Source organism: Haliotis asinina, chromosome 9 (genome assembly GCF_037392515.1).
Source record: "Haliotis asinina isolate JCU_RB_2024 chromosome 9, JCU_Hal_asi_v2, whole genome shotgun sequence".
Classification (NCBI taxonomy): domain Eukaryota; kingdom Metazoa; phylum Mollusca; class Gastropoda; order Lepetellida; family Haliotidae; genus Haliotis; species Haliotis asinina.
This window is the reverse complement of record NC_090288.1, coordinates 42,979,206-43,004,616: the sequence shown is the minus strand read 5'-3', so window position 1 is coordinate 43,004,616 and position 25,411 is coordinate 42,979,206. Positions and strand designations below refer to the sequence as shown.

General features: G+C 36.7%; 2 protein-coding genes across 3 annotated transcripts in view; one reads left to right on the top strand and one right to left on the bottom strand.

The window, feature by feature from the left end:
- Nucleotides 1-18,640, bottom strand: part of LOC137296807 (hepatocyte growth factor receptor-like) — a 121,265-nt gene extending 102,625 nt beyond the window's left edge. Inside the window, exons 1-2 of the mRNA XM_067828671.1 lie at nt 18,594-18,640; nt 5,043-5,095 (exon numbers count right to left, since the gene is read on the bottom strand). The gene's annotated coding sequence lies outside the window, so the exon portion shown is untranslated. The remainder of the gene's footprint in view (nt 1-5,042; nt 5,096-18,593) is intronic.
- Nucleotides 18,641-18,669: 29 nt separating this feature from the next.
- The window catches only part of LOC137296806 (plexin-A2-like), a 191,219-nt gene continuing 184,477 nt past the window's right edge, over nt 18,670-25,411 (top strand). For both annotated transcript variants that reach the window (XM_067828668.1, XM_067828665.1), the window contains exon 1: nt 18,670-18,743. The gene's annotated coding sequence lies outside the window, so the exon portion shown is untranslated. The remainder of the gene's footprint in view (nt 18,744-25,411) is intronic.

Below are 25,411 nucleotides of genomic sequence, written 5' to 3'. Positions count from 1 at the left end.
GATACTTATTCTTTTATTGGCTGGAAATCTGGATTTAAGCAAGTCTTATTTCAGTAATATTTGCAGAAGCTAGTCCCCTGATGTGAAATAGCAGGAATATCAAGAAACAGATACAAATGGTGATATAATATTGAAAATTGATGGGTCTTTTGGACAGGTGTTTCAGCAGAAATGCAAGGTTCTGTAGTCAAACCACATCAATATTAGGCTATCTATCAAATGCTGCATGATACCAATAGAAGCTGTAAGTGAAACAGCTGCAATACTGTGTGAAATATTCACCCAATGTTTAAAGTGACCCCTCCTTAAACCCTTAATGCCAGGTATGAAAAACTCACACTCTACCAAGCAATATGTGATATCAAACCTTCCATATCACTCACTGCAAACATCCAGCCCTATTCTTCATCTCCTCTAACAACAAAAATGTTAATCTGCTCTTATCTCGGATATGCCAAAGCATTTATGAACTTGCCATTTTAAAAATAAAATACATAAATTTGAGGGGTTAACTTCATTCCTGTATTCCCTAAAACATTGATTTTTAACCCCTCGTCTCATACTGTGAAGAAAGAATCATGTATAAAATCCTTAATCTAATTCCATTGAGCTCCAATGATAAAATATGGGTCACTGGACCAAGAAACATCATCTTAACAATTGCCCAAGTGACAGAGAACAGTTTTCAGAAGGGTCTACAGGATGGCTCTTATAGAGCTTTCAACCTGTTCCTTTACCATTGACCAGCCTTGTTGAGAGTGAAATGTTGCACTGACATGAGGTGTGATAAGCAGTATACTGCTTAGAGAAAGGGTGCCAACAAATGCAGTCAGCTCTGTAAGTCCAGCGATATCAGTAATATCAGTGCGGGGCCCCACACCGGCAGGGGGCCATTTAATGGCCATACCACCATCACACCAACTCACCAAAGGCGTGTCAGTGATGTATACTAATCAAGTTAGAAACAGCTTAAAAAGATTTAATACCTACTTTCTGTGATGTTATAAAGGAAGTTGTAAGTAAGGTTTAAGTAATATATGCTAATGCCAGTACAGGGGGACATATAGTTTTTGACATCTAACACCCAAGTACCAGTAAGCTGGTTACATTTATGGTCCAGGGGCAATTAATTTCAGATGGGAACAAATCGTTGGAGGTCCTGAATAGGCTAGTTCAGAGAGAGCAAACCTCAATAACCCTCTCTGAAGAACTTAAATATCATCCAATTCTTTCATACTGCCATAGTTAATCTGTCCGGGGATGACAGCTTAACTTCAGTTACATGAAAGAAATGGGTGGTCCTTCACCTATTATGAGCAAAAACTATAAAACTTTAATGTAGGATAGCTTTTCTTGAACACTCAAGCCAAAACATGAGCACACACTGAGTATGTTTTGGGGGGCACTTTTACCAATATTCCTGCCATTTCACAACAGGAAACTAAACTTAAAGGATTAAACACAGTCACACCATACAAATACTTTTTTCCTAGGACCTAATTAACAACTTTTTGTTAAAATACCTAAGAATTTATACAGTGATGCAAAAACACCACCATCCTTGGTGAGCCCAAACTGAATTATTCCTGTTTCGGCCAGATCAGATTTATTTCTTGTTCAAACAGATTTCACCTTCTGGAAGGAGAAAAAATAATTTGAAAAAATCACCAGTCAAAGTAACATTCCTTCTTAAGACTACAAGTATTTTACTTTTTGCAATTTAAGAAGTGTATATTGGGCAAAAAACAATATGAAAAAAATAATAATGAAACTTCGTAATTTTGGGCAATACACACAAGTAGGATTTTATTTCTTGAGTGAGGAAAATTAATTTTATTTTTTCTAAGTTCTGAAAAATTATGACAAACAAAAACAAGACATCAAAATGGTCTGGCCTTGAGTCTTAATGTTGCACATTTGACGTTACCACTTTACTAAGTTTCAAGGAATTCCAAAAATTATTAGCTTCCAACACTAAATTCACATTAGGTGTTAACTAAGAATGTTTTCACATCTTGGCTAGTCCATGTAATTTCCTCAGAAAATAAGACCCAGCATTCACAATAACACTGCTCTTTAACTTACATAACCCTTCTATGTTTGACAACCCGTATAAATCAAACAATGATATCATGCCAATATCAAACCAAATCAAACCCTTGGTATCATATTTAATACATTTTCAAACTGGAACTTGCTAACTTATCACACCTAACCAGTTCTTGCAAATTGTTGAAATTGTTTCATCATATTTGTCAGAACTTATGTGGCAGTGTGGTTCCTTCACTATTCATACTGCAAAAAGGTGTTGCCAAATTATTTCACATTTTTCCTGATGAGTTGACTATTTCAGTCAACTCTTACAATATACAATCAAACAGAATAGCATTGAACTTTCAGGTGTCAAACTTACTGTCTAGAAGAAAAGCTCAGTCCCTTCATACTCTTTCTCTTTGTAGCTGTGTTTGTTGACTTCAGATCATATCATGTTGGATGGTCCAGTACTGTGATATCACTGCCCAGTTATCTGCTTAAGTTAATGAAACTATAACCTGAACTAAATTTAAAATCTAAGTCCTGACAAAGACTCTTCCCCTTTATTCTTAATTTTGAACACTGAGCATGTCTTTTCTTTTTAGCAGCCCGAGACATTTTCTTAGGTGAGCAGATGTCTGACAGCGAGTGAGTGAGTGAGTGAGTGAGTGAGTGAGCAAGCATACGTGCAGAAAACCGTGGATTCATGCTTGAATACACTGATGTGAGTAGTTCTTACAACATGGCTACTGGGCACTTATTCAGCCCATTCAAATCCAAGAGTTGCCATCCTGGCCCTCATGGACCAACGCAGCAACACGATACACTGACAGTTACGATCGGGAAGCGGGGAAGGGAACTAGTGCTAGTGCTATCCAGCCCACCTCTTGTCCTGCCATGCATTCACACGTAGCCAGACAAATGAGGCGATCCTGTTCCAAACTCGTCACAGCTCCTCTTTTTCTACTTCATCAACTTCAAATACGTTCAAACTTGATCTGTTTTTTCTTTCAACATCTGCAATTCAAACCAGGTATTTTGTGTAACTGGAACTTTTTTCTTAAATTGTCCAAATCGTTTTTTCACCATGCAGGCAAACCTATTGTTCAATTGCAGACTGTAGATTCAATCCCTCAAACATATAATATTTTTGTCCTGTCTGTGCTGCCAAAAAATGCAACAGTCTCAAAGATGAATTTACCAGCTCAATTATTTACAGACTGTCCCCATTTAGACGAAATACAGTTGATGGCATTGTAAAAACATTCAGTCGTTCAAAGTAAGACAGAGCTATAAAAGAAAGGTACACGAATATGGTTTTTCATCTGGTACAGCTCTGATCCTGCACTGGCACAACATGGGACACCAAGATCGTTTTTCTCAAGGAGTCTTGTTTATGAAACGCTTGCCTCACAAAGTTGGTTGCAGGCGTCTAGTTTGCTTCATAATATTTTTAGACTGAAACAAAACCTCGCTGAACACTTGAGACAAAGGCCAGAAAAGAAAAAGATCAAGATGGTGTAAAGGCCTCTCACGTGTTTCCTGACTCTCAATCTCTGAAGAGTTATCTCCCTTCTTCTGGAATACAGGATAATATCAATGAACTGTTTGAGAGGCATTCTAGAGGCTGTAAGTAACGGAATGATCTAAAACCTCAAACATTGCACTGCTTGCTTAGTATCCACCAAAATTACAGCTTTGTGCTGTGACAAGTCCTTGTGCAGTATAAACACTACAAATTTATAAACAGAGATAGCTATCATCTAGAAAACCGTAAGATGACACACACTAAGAGGTCACAGAAGAGGGTTGACGTTGCCTGGTCAGTACCAAACCAAATCATAGAATGGGGGTTGCTGCCTCTCTGCTTCCTTCTTATCACTGAGGTAATATAAAGTGCAATTCCTTGCAGATAAAAAAATTGCAACATACCACCTACTGCTCATATGAAAACATCTTATAATTTAATAAATGTATGAATAATGGATGAATTATTTTTTTCAAATAAAGGTACCTTGAATCCAAATAACTCCACTAAATACAACAATCAATGAACAAAAACATAACCAAGCTGCCAGTGTGTGACCCATTGATGTTGCTGGAATATTGCTAAAAACAATGCAAAACTAAACTCACTCTTTGTCACTGCTCATCTTGCAACAGACATGTTTGAAGTTGTAACAGTAAGGTAAGCTGTGATAAAATGGTAATCACTGGTGTCTTTCACCATTTCCTTATATTCAAGGTATGCAGTGATCACTTAACAACTTAGTATGTAGGGCATCAGATTACTTTCAACACAGTACAATATCACAAAAAGCGTTTTCACCATACTTTGAGAAGTGGCTATTAAATCAGAATATTGGTTTCTGATATCAGAACATTTATACAATTTTCACAATAACTAAAGGTCAAAGACCTGATAATCAATAAAAAACAACATCTAAGGATGGCTAAAATCTACATAAAAAACATTCTCACAAAATTACAGGAAGAAACAAAATATTACTTTGCAAAATAAATTAACTTAATTAAAATCCTGAATCATTTTAAAATGACCTTCAGATAACCTGTTACTTTATGCAATTACATCAGCCACAAATGTAGTCATATTTTTTTATTTAAGCAATTTAATCAAGCCGAATAGCTGGAAAACAGAGAATACATCAAACTTCAAAAAGAAAAATACATGCAATCAAGAGCAAAGATATTAAACTCATTAAAGGATCACTGATAATGATATAATAACTGCTATTCTAACAAAATAATGCATCCCAGAGGTCAGATTCCATATTTGAAACCTTAAGGCTACCATCAACATTCAGTCTTTTCATAAGGAAACCACAAACTAATTATAGAATACAGTTGCAGTTCCATGAAATATCAAATTAACAAATGAATAAGTTGTAGTTTTCACCACCTAGCCACACAACAGATTTAAAACACGAGTTGTAAACATCAGGTAAATACACAACACTCACCAGTACAGAATGATTAAACAGACTCACCCTTGTGGTCAAAGGGAGGCTACTCTGGCAGTCTTATGGCATGTGATGGTGTTCTGAAGGGAAAACAAATTATTTTTATAAGTGAGTGAGCCATCTTAGTTTTACACTGCACTCAGCAATATTCCAGTTACATGGCGGCGGTATATAAATAATCGAGTCTGGACCAGACAATCCAGTGATTAACGGCATGAGCATCGATCTGCGCAATTGGGAACTGATGATGTGTCAAGCAAGTCAGCGAGCCTGACCACCCAATCCCGTTAGTCGCCTCTTATGACAAGCATAGCCACCTTTTAAGGCAAGAATGGGTTGCTGAAGGCTTATTTTTTAAGACAGTACAGACCATGTGATAATGACCATAGGAAACAGGAAAAATCTTTCAAGCAAACACATGTAAGCAGTCCTTTTCTAAAAAGTGATCTCTGAAATGAAGTTATACATGACATCATATGTCGACTAAAAATCATTCTTTCAGGTAACCACCTATTTCTCTGAACTGAAAAGAGCGCATATGGGTTGAAAAACTTAAAAAAAGTATGTACTGAGAGTCTGAAAGAGATTAGCTTTAGTAGTAATAGACAATATCTAAATTAGGGAAAATATCAAAATCTACTGCAATATCCTTGTAAAATACTTGTAATATTCACAAAAACTGTACTGCCCAGCTTACATCAACAGTTTTTTCAATGGTTCAATTTGCTCTGTTCAGACAAAGTGTGTATGTACCCTCTCTGTTCACACTATATGAGCCCATCCTCAAGTTGACACGTCTTTATTCACTTCATATACAGCTTGCCATATCAACATACTAGCATCTCAGTGAGTGAGCGACTTTAGTCCAGCTATATGGCAGCAGTCTTAAATGATTGAGTCTGGACCAGACAATCCAGGGATCAAAAGCATGAGCATCGATCTGCGCAATTGGGAACTGATGACATATCGACCAAGTCAGCGAGCCTGACCACCCAATCCCTTCCATCGCCTCTAGCATCTCAGTATAGCTCAAACTTGGGCCCTCGCTTAACAAGGTATCCTGTCATCTGACACTCTTCACAGTATTATGGGGGCGGGTTTGATTCCCTACATGAGTACATGTGCACTCCCCCACTCCACCTAATACTGCTAAATGCAGCTTAAAACTAAACTTGCTCACTGTCATAGCACACCATTATTCCCTGTATAGAACATAACCAACTATTTTTGGTTTTCTGAATCACTCTTTTATCCGCTACTCGTCTCAAAGCATACCATTTATATAGCCTCAGCATGATAAGTACTGTGTGACTTCATGACTTACCAGCTGCAGTGTAAACAAAGTTCTCCTAGACTTGCATCAGTCTCTGTTTTGAGATGTATCCTTCTCCATACACTTACTACAGCTATAACACGATGACTCCCTTATTCTTAATTATATGGATGAGTGTAGACAACCATTACACCAACAGTTTGAGTGAAAGTGAGCGAGTGAGTTTAGTTTTATGCCACTGGAATGAAAATATTCCGGGAAGACCAGAAGACACCACTCCCTCCTCATAATACTGTGAAGAGAGTCAGATGCCAGGATACCATGTAAAGTGAGGGCACAAGTTTGAAAATACTGAGACTGACAACATGTCAATTGAAACCTGGTCATCAGCATGACAAGTGAATGCCTTAACCAAAAGGCTACCCCATGACCTTTACCTGCGGTTTGGCTGATGAAAGTGATGAGCTGAATACGAATTCTGACATTGGTAGAAAGAGCTGCATAGATGCCACCCCTATTTTGGGCCTAAGTGTTATACTGGACGTCAAAAGTGTAATGCAGACCCAAATAGGGTAATCCATATCTTCCGGTCGCGTCCATATGGTGCATGTTTTCACAAAAGGAAAATTCTAGACTGAAATACATGTCACCAATCATAATGAAACTCCAAAAATTATTGGTCAGGTGACACAAGGTACTTTAATTCCTCACAAATTAATTGGAATGAGTGCGATTCCAAGAATAAACGATTTCTATCAGTGCAAGGCCATTTCTTTACCCTCAAATTAGTGCAATATGAAACACTTCCTTGTGAAGTTTTATCCACTTTATTCACTTTCCTAAAACCTGTAGAAAAGCGTAATTTTCGCATATTAAATATAATGGCATAATTACTTAGTCAAGATCATAATTATTATGCCAAAAATGTAAGGGTTGGCGTGGTTGGAGCCAAGACCACTTGATAATAACTTGCCCAGGTCACTTTGTGGCATTGCCTTCTTTATGTCCTACCACAAAACATTTTGTTATTCTATAACAGTACTTTTCTCCTTTATCATATCCAGCCCTTCTATGACTGATCTCCATCAACAGTTCCAGAACACTTACCAACTGTGAATCCTATCCACTAACTCATTAAGAACCAGCTAACATAACAGAACAAGGCCTCTAAAGAAACAGTGAGTAAACATGGATTCAGATTTTGCAACACACACATTCCTTCAAAATTTCAACATAAAGGCCTTGGTTCCAGGTGAAATAAAAAAATGTGGAAGATAACAAATGAATAGCAAACTGACAGGCAACACACAACGTGACTTGACTTTCAGTGATGCAAGCTAAAACTTCTCCACATGGACGTCTCCATTAAGCCATCAGCTTAACCCACACACACACTGTCATGCTGGTTCTTATCCATATCATAGTGGGAGGCTTTCAACACGATCCTCTCCAACACAAGCCTCAGTTTCACAGATACTGCTCAGAATGCCACGAAACTGTTCAAGTTCATAACAAAATTACACAGAGAGAGGAAAAGTTGGAGACAGTGTTCTTATTCATCCTCAAATTACTCTGAAATGTCATTACAAAATGTATGAAATGGCCGCCTTTGTAATTGTAGCTCAAATTGAATTTACAATTTTGTAATTAGGTTTAAGCTCTTTCTGCTTGGTCTGTTCTGTGTAAAACTACTTCAATCAAAAGAATTATCATACTGATAGGTTTGTTGTTCTTATTCAAAGACAGTTGGACAAACTTAACTAATTTGTTTGCGTTATGCATCACTCCAAGCAAATTGTAAAACAAATAAATGTTAGTGTTTGTGCAATCCGATTGGTTGAAAATGTGGTCATGTGGGATTCAAACGGCTGGGCATCCTCTGAACTAATCAAGGTACATAAATACTCCTGCGGTGAACAATACATCAATATTCTGACTGTTGACGCTGTGTGATAAGGTTAGCCTGACAACTGCCTTTGTTTGCCTTACAAAACAGTCGATCACTGGGATATATGAGGGTATTGCAGTTTACCAACTTTTCGTGATGTCACTAAATGTAAACTAAAGTGCTGCCCTTTATAGAGTTGCCATGCTATGGAGGGCAAGAGGAGATAGTTAGGATTCATCACTAACAAGGACTGGAACCTCTGCCAAGAATTAAACTCAGAAAGAACCAATATATACCGTTTCAACAACTGCTGGGATTCAAACTCAGACTATGTTTATGATGTAAAAGCATCTTAGCAAAGGGGTTTCCACATGGTACCCATGGAAGCCTGACCAGGTGAAGCGTACGTACTAACAACACCACTATAATAAGACGGTTTCTCTCATTCAGGTTAAAATTAATAATATGGTGATAAAACAAGATGACATTGGTCACTAAGCAACCATACTTCTTCAAAGGCAGCTTAGATAAGAAACAGTTATTGTGATTTTTACCCGAAAGGAACAACGATAACACAAATGTATAACACAACGATAACACAAACAACACACCACAAATTTTGATAGGGATAATGTAAGTGTAGAGTGAGGGAAAGTCTGATGTGTAGATTGATGACGTGTTGAGGATATGCTACAAGGTACATATTTGCGCTTGATACATGTGACACTTTATTCAACAAGATAACATTTACTTTGTCACAGCAAACTATCTCAGTGTGAGTTTGGTTTTATTCCAAATTTAGCAATAGTCCAACAATATCACAACAGAGAACACCAGAAATGGGCTTCACACATCGAACCCACTAAGGGATCTGAACCCGGTAATGAGCAAATGTTCTAACCATCAGGCTACAGCTGTATACCAATAGTGTTGAGACTGACACTGGTGACGAGTGTGAGATAAGTCAAGATTCATATTTTACTGCAACAAACACAAGCATGTACCATTCCGTACGTCGACAATATGGGCATTACAACATTTTGATTGCTAGGAAAAAATACATTTATTAGCTTGTAGAAAGTTTCGAGGAGTTGGGTTGTCAACATTGAATGTTATTGTGGATGGGGACTGCATGAGATACCCACTTTACATAAACTCACAGATAAGGTGTCTGAACTAATGGTTTAAAATGCATAACATACTTCACCATTGCATTCCTAAACTATCCCTAATATGTTAGCTACTTAGTATTGGTAGAGTAACTTGGGCATCAAGCGTTAGATATTTATTACTTTCTCACTGCTATGGGCATGTCTGGTTACAACAACCTATTGGCCTTATTGATGTTTTCAATAACAATTTTTAATTTTCCGATTGAGCTACTGATATGTTTCACCTGGAATGGCAATCAAGTTTGATAACAATTGTTATGATAAGAATCATCTAGGTGTGTTTCTATATCTTTGTGCCTTTGATGCTTATATTTGTAGTTTATGGAGTACTGCCAGTGTTTCTTAATGGAATGCTATGCAATAAATATCTCATGTTATCTAACATTGCATGCTAGGATTGTTTTAGGGCATTTAAAACTTTAACAATTTAGACTTGGATTGCTGAATTTGAGAGTAAATGAAGAGTAAAATGTCTGTTGAAAGAATTAAAGAAATAGAAATAGAAAATGAAATTCACACACCACATAAGCTGACATTAGAATGATATATCTACCAGACTTTTGGCTTTTAAATCATTACTATGTTTGTGCAATGAACAAAATATCACAAATCTGTCATTTTTCATTGTTTTGAGATGAACTGCTGAAAAAACAGGTAGAAACATTTGACTAATATGTATGTACAACTATGTAAACTGTATGTGTGCCAGAGGCCTTGACTACCATATAATTCTTGTCTTGTCTTGACAAACACCCACTCTTGCAACATCCATCTATACAAGTTGCAATATTGCTGAAATCTTCCAAAACGTCACATGCCATGCTTACTCTTGTTTATTATCACAAGGGACATTATCACTGAAGACAAAGATTATCAAATGTCCCATGCAAAAATCACCTCCAGTTAGTGACATGAATCATTAAACACCCAGTGAGATACACCTCCTCCAAATAATATCCCTATGTAACGTTACACAAACGAAAAATCCATAAAAAATTCTGTCTCTCTGCATTTACACCACTTCATTTGGACAACCATGCTGTATCATGTTGACAGTGTGACCTACCTCTGAGATTATATTCTGCACAAGTTTTTTTCTGAGGAAGATTATAAAACAAGTTTGTGTTTACGATACAGCAGCACTGTATCTTAAATACTGGCAATGTGAAAAAATCATTTTTCACACCTTTTTCAGAAAGCATTTTCTCAAAAATAGAAAAGGGAAGACTGAGATTAGGTTGTTTAGACACTTCATCATTCTGATTACATCAGATCATGCTTCCATTTGTCAAAAATGTTTCACAGGTCAAGGGCCAGTCATGATATACAGGCATAAGAAGCTTGTACGCCTTTTCAGCTCCGAGTGTACTTAACTGATTAAGTCTGACTCAAACTTTATGGCATGGTGCATCTCAGTTCATGCAGTCAGTGTTAGAGTGAGTGAGTAAATTGAGTCCTTCATGCAGTAAGAGTCTATAAATGTAATGCTTCAATGAAAATATATTCTTGAAGGAAAAGCATTATCATGCATGGCTATATCATGTAACCACAGAAAGAACTGTTCAAGACTTACTGGAAACTATTTTTCCCAAACTGTATTAACTCACAAACCATGAAAAGGTAATCATGAAAGTGATATTCGATCTCTACCTTTGAACTATAGGTCACATGCAACACAAAACACAACTTTGCAGATTCTGACTCCTTTTGGTATGGGCTTATAGGAACAAATTATCAAAAATGCAAATTCAACTTATAAAGTTGAAAACTAACACTATAAAAAAAGCCCGCGAACTCATTAATTTTCCCCCAGCACTCGGGGAAAATGGGGGGAAAAGTGGTTTCACCAGCTGTTCTGAACCTTAGCACATGCACAGTGATCAGGTTTCTATGGCTTGAACCGGAAGGCGACTCGTACAAACACAACAAGTGATGCATGCAAGGATTAACACTGTGCTCGAAGTTGGAGAACAAGAGATATTTCTTGTGGTTATTAGCATCTTGGGTCTGCAGTAATAAAAATACACTGGTTCCACACCTGCATATTTGCAAACCAAGTTTTCAAGAACATGTAGCTCTAGACATAATTTCATTGCTAAAAATTGTTCAGCTTGAAAACTGGAATGTTTTAATACATGTCTATGGAAACATAGAAAAATATGCTGATTGTGATAAACTATGTCACGGACAAACTCAGAGTCTGACACCTATACGCCTGAAACTAATACTGGACCTTTACATTTAAGTTACCCACTGTAGTTACAAGCAAGTATTCCCATATCTTGCATCAAACATGAACCCAGGATGCCCCAGTACACAAAGCTGTGAGTCAATGTTGTTTTACGCCAACATTAAGCCATATCAAGGAAACAACACAGACTGGACAAAGCAGTTATATATACATATATACCCTGGTCACACCCATAATGGATATAATGCCATGTTTTTGCTAGTTACAATGCTAAACATGCTAAACTGACATGTGTCAGTGTTTTTTAACAAGTAAGAGTAATTGTCAACACTGCTGGACCATGACTTTGTCTAAAAACCTGAAGTAATTAAGCTACCTACTACTACACAGTCTTACAACACAAGGGGCTTGGATCAGTACTCGGCCTAGTAATCAGGAAGGATGTATTTGGGGCTACCCATCATTGTTTCGATGACTGTACATGATTTAGACTTGATGACATAAACTAGAAATTCAATGATATCATGAGCAACAATCCATAGGTGCATCTATCAACCAGGACATCGCTGGACTATTTCTACAGATACATTTTTGACATAGTATCTGTTCCTGGGTCTTTTTCCAACCCAGATGGTTGAATTACTGCAGCTTCCATTAAGGACTATCACTATCACTCCGTATCCACCCTGTGTTATAATCATCTTATATGCACCACTCTCCATTTGTAAACCTCTCCTCTGAAGTTTCAATCTTGTCAGTTTCATATCCGGCAAGTCAACTTGGCTAATGACAACAGTCTGTCATAAAATGGGACCATCAAGTCAGAAGGTGGAACGATTACAGTACAGATGGATGCACTAAAAGGATGGTGTTCAAACACTAAAAGAAATAAAATTCAGTGTCAGATTATACAATGGAAAGATAACACATCAAACATGTCAGTTAGAAGCTGACAATGGTGATATATCATGAAACTGTGGACATTCCATTTCACCAAGTGTCTTCCAAAAGTAAAATTTTTCACTTTTTTTAGAATCTAAAAAACACATTTCACTCATACATTGTTGATAAGAACTTGCATGCACTGGACATGTAATACCTGGTTTATTCTCTCACTCTATTTCTACTTTCATTAACATTGTTTAACATCATAACAAACTGTTGCATTTTGTGCTGCTTTCCTGCATTGTATGTGAACAATGTGAAACTATGTAAACTAATTTATACAATAAGCAGGCTTTCTGGACAAACATACCTCAGGGGGAAATATTTCCTTAATTGCTGAAATGTGTAAAACTGTTTCAGTAAATGTTGAACTGTTTAACTCTCCCAAACTGGTGCCAGTGTATACTGGCAGAAGAAAATGTTAGTTTTCATGCAAAAAAAACTTGTGTCTGTTAACTGCTTTTTAGCAAATTACCGGGTTTGGTCCTAAAAGCTTTCAGAAATTAGCAAACAACATTTCACACAAACCTTCAAATTCCTTTGTTATATTCCCTTTATCAACAGATCAGAATTCTGTTTTAATGCTATTAGAAATCAATTTCAACCTGGGCTTGTGATTAAAACCGCCATAAAAACATTTTAGTACATTACTGAGAAATCAATGGCATTGTTAATCAAATCACACTTAAAATCAAATGGCACAGAGACGGTGTTTTGTACTCCCAAAAGAGAAATAAATTTGACATGATTGTAAAATAAACCAGCTTTCAGTGAAAGTCAATGCCTGACTGATGATAGGTGGCAGTGTCAAGAATTTCGTCAGGACAAAAAAAAAACTTCAGAGATATCATGCAACATACTAAATGAAGCTCACATAAAATATTCCTACTGCAGACAGGATGACAGGGGTTCTCTAACCAAACAAGTTGATCCAGAAAGGAAGTTTTCAAATGCCTTCTCTCACACGTCCTGTATCAGGTGGAGGTGTACCATTACAGCTAAACTATAATACACGACTCGAATCACAATAGGTAATAAAAACCACATAGACTGCTAATATGCAACAATCAAATTAGTAAAATAACAAGATCTCACTTTCAAGCCCTTGGAATTCCCTTTTCTTTTTAACAATATTCCATTTTTTTCATGACAGTGTATTGTAATATTTTATGCTGTTTTTCCCAAGGATGACAAAAATGAAAACATATTAAGCAGAGCTGTAGAAAAATCATCACAGTGTAAGCATCCAATTTTAAATGCAGTTGACACTTATAACCTTCCTGAAACATGCTGGACATTTAGCTCTTGATCTCTAGTAGATGGTTGTGCAGTGTAAAAAAATCAACTTTATTCAAACAGCATAGATCACAATTTGCTATATGACACTATTTTCCTGTCAGTTGAGGATAAAATGAGCTCAAGCTCACAATGAATTCACTGCTACTGTTTTGAGTGCGACAATATAGATATATGACTGACACTACACAGTGATAAGGGTCCCCTGAGAATTGGATGGCTTTGTTTGTTCAGGATTGAGGTTTTGTGTTAACTGTCAACACTGTTCCTTAAATGTGCTTCCTCCCATGGGATTTCAACAAAACATCAAGAGCTTGAGTGAGTGCAATAACCTTCAGTCAGCAGTCTTAGTGTAGTCATCAATTGTCAATGTGACCTATATATACTCAAGTCAAACATGCTTTCTTTGTGAGCAAGTTTAGTTTTATGCCTCACTCAGCAATTTTCCAACTACATGGCAGAACTCTGTAAATAACTGAGCCTGGACCAAACAATCCAGTGATCAACATCATAAACATAGATCTGCGTAATTGGGATACAAGGATGGGTCAAGCAAGCCTGAACACCCAATATCATTAGTCACCTCTTACAGTGAGTGAGTGAGTGAGTGAGTGAGTTCAGTTTTGCGCCACACTCAGCAATATTGCAGCTATATGGTGGCGGTCTGTAAATAATCGAGTCTGGACCAAACAATCCAGTGATCAACAACATGAGCATTGATCTGCGCAATTGGGAACCGAGCTAGAGAGTGAGTGAATGAGTGAGTTTAGTTTTATGCTGCACTCAGCAATATTCAAGCTATATGGCAACGGTCTGTAAATAATCGAGTCTGGACCAGACAATCCAGTGATCAACAACATGGGCATCTATCTGCACAATTGGGAACCGATGATCTGTGTCAACCAAGTGAGCAAGCCTGAGCACCCAAACAAGCAGAGTCACCTTTTAAGGCATTTTCTGGGTTGCTGAAGGCCTATACTACCCCGGGACCTTCATGGGTTGGTTACATCTTACAGCAAGAATGGGGCGCTGAATACCAATTCCATGCCTATCTTCATGGGTTCCTTCTTTACATATATATAAAGTACTGACCACTGTTTCAGTTCTGGGAGCCTGTATTGATTAATGCTGGATCTGACAAGCCTGTGAGGCGATACCATGTACAACAATCCACACTGTCTGGATACAATGACTAGCAAATCAACCAATCACCAAGCTGGACCAAGTGATCCACAATAGGGGCCTATTCAAACCCAGAATCCCACCCATCTGGCATAAAAAGAGTTAAATTTTGTTTAAACCAGAGCATGTTTTTATGGCGAAGTGGGCAAATATTAAAGTTATTTAGTTAGTTTTGAGATTATTAGAATGGCATATAATTGCTTAGTAATGTTTTTTTGTTTGTTTGTTTAATTGGGCAGAGGTTATAATGATCACAGCCACATGCTATTAGGTCATGATGACATTGTCATGGAAGCACAATACTGACCACATGATATATTACTCGTCCATCAGCTGAGTTCAAATGTTAAACTGGAATCAATACTAATGCAATCTAAACTAAACTACGACTAAACTAACTCAAAAGGAACAGTTGTCTATAAAAGCAGGTTAACATTTAAAAAGAAGTTATGCAAGTCATTGGGACATATGGAGATGGAAAACCAAAACCAAGAATTACAATGGAAGCAAGCAGGATCCTATTCCTAACATAATTCTCTCCACTCCTCTGCTCCACTCCAGGGTTTGAGGACCATATCTAGTATTTGAAGAGCTCAGTCAAATCTGGCTACTGCATTATTTGGATTATGCACTTGACATCATTATAAGCAAAAGCACAAATACATCCTCTACTGCATTCGAGCAGGCCACCATTCGCATGAACAACTTTACATTAAACTGCATGCCTATAAAGTTGAGGGAAGACACAAGTTAGAGTTGTCAGTATGAAATTTCAGTATCAATATCGACTCCTTAGTATCAAGTTATCAATATATTGATTAATACATTTATTTACTCTGTACATTCAGATACAAATACCCATACGGAACTGTAATTTTATAAATGAAATGGTAAATATGATCAAGGCTGATCAATTAAATGTTTAAAATGGCATTTTCTGGGTTTTTACTATCCATCTTAACCAAGGTGATCAAACAATACAAATGTTTCTGTGGAAATGAATTATTCAGGTAGAATTTATATTCATAAGTTTGTATAGATAGGGCCCTGATGTTCAGAATTATCAATACATTGATATCAATACAGATGAAGGCATTCCTACTAGAATTGTTTGTCACATGTGCCACAGACTGCTCAGTAAGTGAGTGAGTGAGCGTCACACACTGCACCCATGCAGGAAATCAAACCGGTCTCGGTTTGACAGGCAAATGCTCTATCCACCAGAGTACTAAATCATTTCTTACCAACATTTAAAATCTTGAATTTCAGTGCTCTGCTATACAAAGGTAGTCTCAAAAAAACAAAACAAAAAAACCAAAAAACACCACAGTTTTCAAATTAATGGCTGTACAAACCTATTTTTTTAAGTTCAAACTTTTAAACTGCTGTAATTACTGAGAAAATATATTAAAATACCATAACCATGGTTTGAACTGCCCCTCTCCAGTCAAGTAAAGAAGAAGGTGATCACCAAAGGTGAAAACAAAGATGTCAACAGTGTTAAATCAATAGTCCAAATTTACTGAATAGACAGAATTCTTTGGTCCAAAAATGTCTAATGAAATTAATTTTATGTAGCAAATGACAACATGTGACAGTTTTTCTACAATTAACATACAAAAAAGAAAACTGCAACCTATCTATTGTACTCAATTCCAAAATTTACCTTGCATATTCCATTTCATCATTGCAATAACCACAGTATTTCTGTATCAGCCACCTTCCTTCCTTTGCATTAATTAGATGAGGTCAAAGTTACTGAAACCGCCAGTAAGTGGCCTTATCTGCCTATCAGAAATACAGCTGCTTGATCTGGCACTGCTTGCACGATGCAGTTTCGAAGCTAAAGGACCAACTCCTATCGTGCACCACTCGCATAGGTCACAAGTCTACAGGTGCCTGTTTCTCATGACTCCATCACTTTGTCTTTGTCTATACCAACATGAAAATATGATTTACTGCAATCAGACAGATCTGTACAATATTATTACAGTTAAACTTGAGGACCTACAGGATATAGTTTAACTAAAACACATGATCTTGTATGGTTCTTTTACATATCCCTCCAAAATCTTTACATGTGAAATTAAAATTTCATTTAAACTTTACACAAAACGCCATTTGAAAAATCAGTGTCTCACACATTTTCAACAAGTTTAAAAAAAAAGATACAGGTATCTTCTCAAGAAACAATAAAATTCCAGCACAATATAAAAATTTACAAAGACAGTAACCAAGAATTCTTTAAAAATCTATTTACCTGATTAAAACATGATTTATACATTTAAGAAAACATGTTACAGGAAGATACTGGGAATGCTTTCATTCAGCATAACAAGCATAACAGTAAAAGCTGTACAAGACAAAAATATGGAAACCAATACATGTTCACAAATGTCTACATCAAAAAAGAATTGCTTGTATGGAATATATGGCAATATATGGAGTCAGGATGTTTATATGCTGTTTGAGTTGTTAATTTAGTATAACAATGTATGCTGAGAGTCACTTTCTGAATAAAGCAAGATTGAGAGAATCACCTTCTTCAGTATAAGACTTCAGTTTAGATCAAAGCAATTTATGATAAGGAAACTGTGGGGGAAAAACACATCTTAAATAAGTGTAGACAATGTGTTTGGAGAGCTCTGGAAATTTTTCTTCCTTTATGTGCAGTTAGCTAAGTTTAATGAAGTGTAACCAACAGACAGAACTGATATTGTTCCCCAGATCACATCATGCGAATTCCCAGGGTCAGCTGAGGTGTGTGTAGACTAAAGTCTCTAGTAAATACACTGATCACATCTGTCACAGGAGCCATGGTGTGGCCCTACTATCATGTTGATTGTCTCTTGGTTAAATAACAGTTATACAAAGTTTAACAAACTACTAATCAGTTACAATGTGTTAGGTGATATTGGTGTATGTTTGTATGTTGTATATTGGTGTTATTTCATGGCCGTTCAATAGCATTGAAAATGACAACTTTCAAACAAAAATCAATCTTTCAATCAGAAAATACGGACCTGAAACCTACACTCTCAACTGTTCCACTGTCTTTAAATAAAAAATATATCACAATGAGAATGGGCAATTTTAACCTCACTCATATATATTTCTTATTTTTTGCAGTTGTAATTTAGGAATGTTATCTCAAAGATATGTCAGATCAAATGTGTATAAAATGTCTAAAAGATGTTTTGCATAAAAAAGAAAAGTTGTATATTTTTCTAGTAAAAGTCAATTAACGATATAAAATGACACTGTCAACTATGTGGGACATCTGGGGCTAACGACACAGAAAATTCCTACTCATTCCAATCGATCTGGCTTAAGGTGAAAAACGAATAAATCTCCTCTCTGTTAATTATTAATTATTGTTCCATTCACTGTCCATCAGTGGCAACAATAGATCACGGTTGATGGAGTTTGGAACAAACTAAACTAACAATGCAACCACCATTTTGAACGAAGTCAAGATGACAGCTCCACTGGTGGAAAGTACCGCTTTATCTTCATACCAAACCAGAAACTACTTTTCATAAGTGAAAATTATGCCATTTGTATAAATTATGAAAGAGATGCGTCAAGCTATTGCAGATTTCCAATCGTAAGCGTCCGCCGGTCAACATACCTTGAGCTTTCTAAACGTCAAACAAAGAACACAAACAGCCCGCGTCTGGCAGCATGTTTCCGGGACACTTTCACGCATGCGCAAGTTATATGCGATTGAGAGTAAGGACGTACTGTACCCATACAGATAGTTGGAAACTTTATATTGTCGGTAAGTCGCGATTTGTTTGATTACTTCAGATTTCCCTGTGCATGTAGTGATTTTATGCCTTTGCGAGGCATCCGTGTGTATATGACTACAATATGAACTAGCGATCGCTGGTAAGACAAAGAAAGCGTGAAGGGTGTGTGGAGAAGCTTTCTTGAATTGAGCATGGAGTGTTAACCGTGAACTGTCTAGGCGAGTAGCTTCATACCTCTCGAGCACCGTGTTTGGAGAGTTGTGGTCAGTCGGAGCATTATCAACAAGTAAACCGGCCTCCACCGACCGCTTCTAATAATTCTCACATCTCCATCAGTTTATTTGAGGATCTGGCTTTCTAAGACAGTATCAGTTTGAAGTTATTTCAACTTTTGGTGGGTAAGTTTTTTTTAAAGTGTTCGCTTAAGGAATGTTTTGGGGTGTGTCTCGTGAAATGCCTTACAATAATCATGTCGGATTTGTTGGTTCCGAAGAAAGATTCAGACTGTACAAATCAGAGTCATTGAGTAAATACAAGCTGTGACTCAACATGCCTTGTTTCAACTTTGCCAATACATGTGTGGTTCGCAGTGACCCAGATAGCTCCAAAGATTAGGTACAGCTCGGGTCTCATATGACTTGGAACAGACCTAGTTACAGTTCACAGATAATCCATCTCAAGGCTATTGTGAAACCATGTGCCATGCTTGTAGAAGATGTGAGTCAACCAGCCTCAGTTTGTGAACTTGCAAATCAAACTAGGTGATACCTATGTTAATTCAATAGATACAGACTTCAATACATCTATTGCCATTGACACAGCAAGCCTATGTCACATTCTGAGGACAAGGAGGGATGGGTCAAGTCCTCCTGAATGGAATACCTGCTCACACATGGTTGCTAATGTGCGCTACCTGTGACGATCAGGCAGAAGCTGTGGTAGGAGAGACAGTTTCTGGTTACATTTGTGGTTGGTACTGATCTGTATCAAGTGATCAGTCAGCCATTCAGCCAGAAGGGGAACAGTGAGAAATAATGCTGAACAGAGGATGCGCAGTTTAGGTTGGCTGAACTTTAGCTATGAATATGTTGCATCATATCTTGTTTCGGTGCTGTTATCATTGTGCATGTAATCACTCAAGGAAATGTGGAATGTGAAACAATGGGACCGACATATTATTTGATGGCACACCTGCTGACATACATAGCCATGTTTGATGCCTGTTTGTAGATTACATTCATACCTGAGGATGTTTGGTGGAAACTTGCTTTATTCAGTTATCACACATCTGGTTGATATTTCATCATAAATAATCTATGAAGGGAATATTGTTTGTGGAGTTTTGATGTGATTATTGTGTTTCAAACTATGATTGGAGCATTGCGTTTTTGGTCTATGATGGGAATATAGTCTTTTCGGTCTGTGGTAGGAATATTGTGTTTTGGGGTTTTTAGTGTTTGTTGAGATAAGGCAGAATTATTGTGTTTTGGGTCTATGATGGGAATCTAGTGCTTTTGGTCAAAGGAATATTGTGTTTTTGTGTTTTTAGTGTTTGATGAGCTAAGGTAGAAATATTATGTTTCAAACAATGGTCTCATATTGTGTGTTTAGTAATGACAATAATATCGTTTGTCGAGTTGGTATGGGAATAATGTTTGTTGAGCTGATTAGTTTGGTTGGTTGATTGTTTACAGCAACACACAATGATGTTCCCGCTACATCACGACGATCAGGAAATAATCATGTCTGGACTAGATAAACCAATGATCAACAGCATGAGCATCGATCCTATGACAAGTGTCATGTCAACCAAGTCAGCATCCCGATAGTCACGTCTTACAACAACCATGGGTTTCTGAACCTGGATATCAAAGGGTCAAGTTATGGTGGGAATACTTTTTGTTCGGATATGATGGGAGCATTCATTGTTAAATGGGAGCTTTTGAATTATTGTTTAGCATTTTATACGATATATTAAAAATCATGCAACATGAATGCAGCATTTATTCTCAGAACATATTTAGATAATTATGTGATCCATTTGTTATTATGTGATCCAGTTCTGTGATGGAAACATTGTATTTTAGTCCATGGAACCTGTGTAGGTTGGTTTCTGAGGTGGATATATTGTGTGTTGCTCAGAGCTCAAGACATATTTATATAAGGTACTTATGAGCGATTATGAGCTTCTGTATATGCCTGGTGACGTGACACAACAATGGTACTCGCTCAGTGCATCTTCTGAAATACCTCGTCGATTTATTGACACGGATGGTGTATACACTGTCACGCTAGATCAATGGTAATGTCGCACTGGACTTCATCAATGATTGAGTCAATACACATTGATTTTGTCCGCAGAGCAATTCACCATTACATACAATTAATCACGGATTAATGCGGAGGCAAATACATCCCCACTATGGCAGGGTACACACAGCTCAGTGAGTAATCAGTTGATGCAGCAACAGTGCCAACTTCCAAAATTAAACCAAAATATTTATATATTTGGTCTCTTAATTCATCTAATCTTGAAATTGATGACTTTGCAGTTTACTGATGTTTAGAAAATGTCACCTCCATGCACAATCTGAGTGTTGTTATAACTACTTCGTGGTGTTTATGACAAACCTGTTTTAATGAAAGAAGACATTTATACTCAAGGGAAGTTGAAAACCTATTGTACAGAAGGGAAAGCGTGTTATCTTTTTGTAAACCACAGAGTACTGTGATGAAAGACCACTGCAGCATCCCGTCTCTCCATAGAAAAGTCTTCAACAGCAGAAGATTCACCATTTTTTCTATTGGCACCAGCATGGCTTTAGATTGATCATTTGCGTGAGAAATACATCAGAGATGTGTCTTATGTTTTTTTCTGTTTGTAAAATAATCAATATACATTAGTTGTTGGCACAAATTGGGACTTGGATAATATTTTCATTTTGTCATGGACCATAAAAAGTAAGGTAAAAATGGTCTTTAGTAATTAACTTATAATTCAGCTTCATATTCCCATAACAAAACATTAGCAGTGCTATGTCCATATTAACAAAACCGTAATAGCGGAATACAGTTTTGTACGTGGGTAAAATGTAATTACAATTTTATTGGCTGTTTACGTTCTTGTGTGGTGGTACATAATTCTGTCAGTTCTTTTTAAATCTGAGTTTTGTATTGAAGCCAGGCATTACATTTTGGTGATCCTAGAGATAGGGCTTGATGGTCAGGTCATTATTGAACTTTCTGCTGCAGCGTTTGAGTTAACACTGATGACAGAATTTTGTCAATAGTAACAGATCGCAGATCGCAGATCGTACAATCACACGGGAAGTTTAAGCTGGTGCTGTGTAGGACTTTGTAATAGTCTTGAAATAAACGAGAAAGTTCTGTTGTGAGAACAGCATGGTTGCTTTGTTATTGTAGAAGGCATGTGTAGCTCCGGTTGTCACTTGTGTTGTTTGAGAGCAGGGATTTCGATCTTCAACACCTAATCAGGAGGTGTTTCTGTGTGGAAGCTGAGGTTACAGGAAATTTGAAGATCATCTGAAAAAGAGGGAAAATAAACTGATTTTCAATCTTACACTGCCTAAATCTGTCGATACCTCAATTTAGTTTCCTGTGAGGCAAGGTTATCTGGTTAATTTTTTTTCTAGTCAATTTCCTAGGCTAAATTTTACTTAAAGAAAAAATAATAACAATTGTCGATTTTAGATTTTGTTGATATCAGTTGTCATCTTCATAACAAGAGAAGCCTGCTGCTTGTTCGCCAAACATTACAGGAGTAGCTGCACAAAAAGCTTTTGTATTTTGCTGTCCTCACTTTCAGAAAATTGAAATTGATGAAAATCTGTTAGTGCAACAAAAACACTTTGTTGTAACAGTCTGTAGGCTGTAACATATTGTATGAATTAGTCATGCTTCATGATCTATATTTCCTCTTAACAACGATGATGATAAGAAAGTAACAATGCCTCAGTGTGTATGACAGTGTGGAACTGTCGTGGGCCTGCTTGTGTCAAGGATATCCACCACTAATCCAGGAAATACCAACTCGTACATTTCACAAGATGCTGTGATCATTAGCCCTATGTAAGCCTACACATGAAAGTCAGCAGACTTAGGAGATTATTGACACAACTTTCTCAATCTTTGTGTTGCTATGGATTCATACATGAGTTGCAATGATAAAACGGACAACAATGTGTCTTTATGTGTCAATTGCACTTGAGAATTTGCATCATGCCATGAGTCAAATTATCAACCAGCATTTGTGCATTTGTCATTAAGTTCTCACAATAGAATATCAACTTTTGATTTTATTCTTGAGTGAACTTGTGTCATTTGTTACATGCTTGTCTTCGTTTTTATCGTTATTGATGACAGTGGTGATGAAAGTGGCAGCAGTGTTTTGTTGCACACCATTAGGTACTTGTCACTGAAAATAAAACCATCTGTCAATTTCCCATACACTTACCATGAACCTTGAAGATCAAGACCATAAGATCCAAGCTGGATTAGACGTCAGCAGCATTATTAATAGCTACTACTGACAGTAGAATACGAGATTTGTTTGATTTAACAACCATCGAAAGGCTAGTCTTTGTCCAGTTTGCTCAAATTATTAATCCTACAGTTTTACTGTCTTTGATCTTGTGTCTTCAGGAATATGGGCTAAGTATCGTATCCAGATCGAAAATATGCTTCAGGGAAAACTAGGGTCATGTTTCTTGGATTATATCAGTCAATCAATAGATATTGATTAATATTTGAATGTGATTGTGTAATTTTGATATATTTCCAACATTGTGAGCAAAAATAATTTCAAACATGAAGGTAAAAATAATTAGTATGGCCAACATGATGAAATCGTCACTATAACTTTTGTAACAATAGTTTTTTTCTTGAAGTAAAATTCTGAAACATGGTGAACATGGTGAAACAGGTACTTAAAGAACCTCTACTGAAAGGGTATCTGTTTCATGTCTTGCCAATCATGTCTACGGAAAGTAGGCAAGGTGGACTCATCTTGGTATTGATCTTAAACAAGCACTGAAATTATAAACGAAATTCAAAATATTCATTCCCGAAATTGCAAAGGTTCAGAATAGCATCTGTGTGGTCAGTATGACCAATCACCTTTAAAGAAATCATTTACTGTGGATCAATGTAAATGTAGCTACTTTCACCAATCTGTGCCAGACTGGCGTTTCTTTCATGAGCTATGGGTTTGTCTGTGGTTGTAATTGAGTGATTTAAGGTGATTCTGGAGTTGGCATATAATAAGCCTGTTTCGGCATCCAAGACTTTTACATCCTTGCCGGTGGAGAGACTGCATTACTTACAGCAGTCACTGTATAAATGTGTTACTCAAAAGAAGGTAAGGAATTCTAGAATGTATCATACAACTGTATAATCGGATGTTCTTTAACTTCGATTGAGGAGTTGATGTTGCATGTTAAGAACAGGTAGTGTACTGGAGGTTAAGTTAAAAACTTCCTCCGGGTCGTAGTTCCAAAACATATTTTTGCCAGAGTTAAGTAATAATATTGACTGTTTGATGTCCTGCTACAATAGTGTAGATTACGGACAGATTTATAGTACATTTCACTCGATAAGATATTGATTTTATCCCTCAAATGTCAGACATTGTTTTCCTTTGAATTATTTATTGTCCATAATGCAGTCCCAAAATACAAAGTCAGTCATTGGTTACGTGGCCATGTTGGTTGAGCCTGTGATATATGAAGTCATATCGCATGTCAGCACAGACGTGTATGACCAGCAGATAGGGAGATAGTGAGGTAAGTTCTTCGTTACTATCTTATCTATCGTTTGTGGATATAAGAATTATAGTTAATCTTTGTGTCTTGTTGTATCTGAAACATAAATTGATAACTTCTGTGATGGAGGATAAAACTGTTATTAACCCATAGCTGGAGGCAGGGATTTCCTGTTGTTGTTTAATCAATCTACTAGCTTCTAGGTGGGGATTTTGTTGTGATCTCATCTTGTTAATACTTACATTGTTGCTTTGATATGTCATGGTTGTTAACAGAAATTGAATATGAATTATTTTTCATACATTTATTATTTTAGTGATCTGTTTGTGTCTATAAATCTAGATATATTTTATATGCCGGACAACATCCTTGGTTAAGAAAGATCATAAAGAAATATCTACAGAACTAATGCTAAAAGAGCTTTAATATTTGAATAATAATGGTGCAAATTCATTGTGTTCATTGTCTGGACAAAGCTTTTATAAGGTACACATATATGTTGTTATGAGGTTTAAGTCCAATCTTGGAGTTGCTTACTTTCTGAGTTCTGTGAGTGTGAGTGTGTTGGGCTGCAGTGATTACAGCTTGATGCTGAACTGTGATGAATATTTATATGAAATATCTTTTGATGAAGAAAATTCAATTTGAATGATGAAAGGTATCATCAAATATTTGTGATTAAAATTTTGATTTGGAAAATTCTTTGAAAACTTCGAGGGCAAAAGTGACATTAAAATGTCATTTGAAATGTCAGCATTCTGTATTCAAACTAAGAATGTTCCTCACGTTCCAAATGCACTTGTCAAAGCTTTCAATTGCTGTTATGCCCTGTGATATCAGGAAGCGAACTGCAGGTGGTATCATCCCCTGTGACCTATTTATATTTTTTCTTCATTTCGCCCTCACATAAAGACATT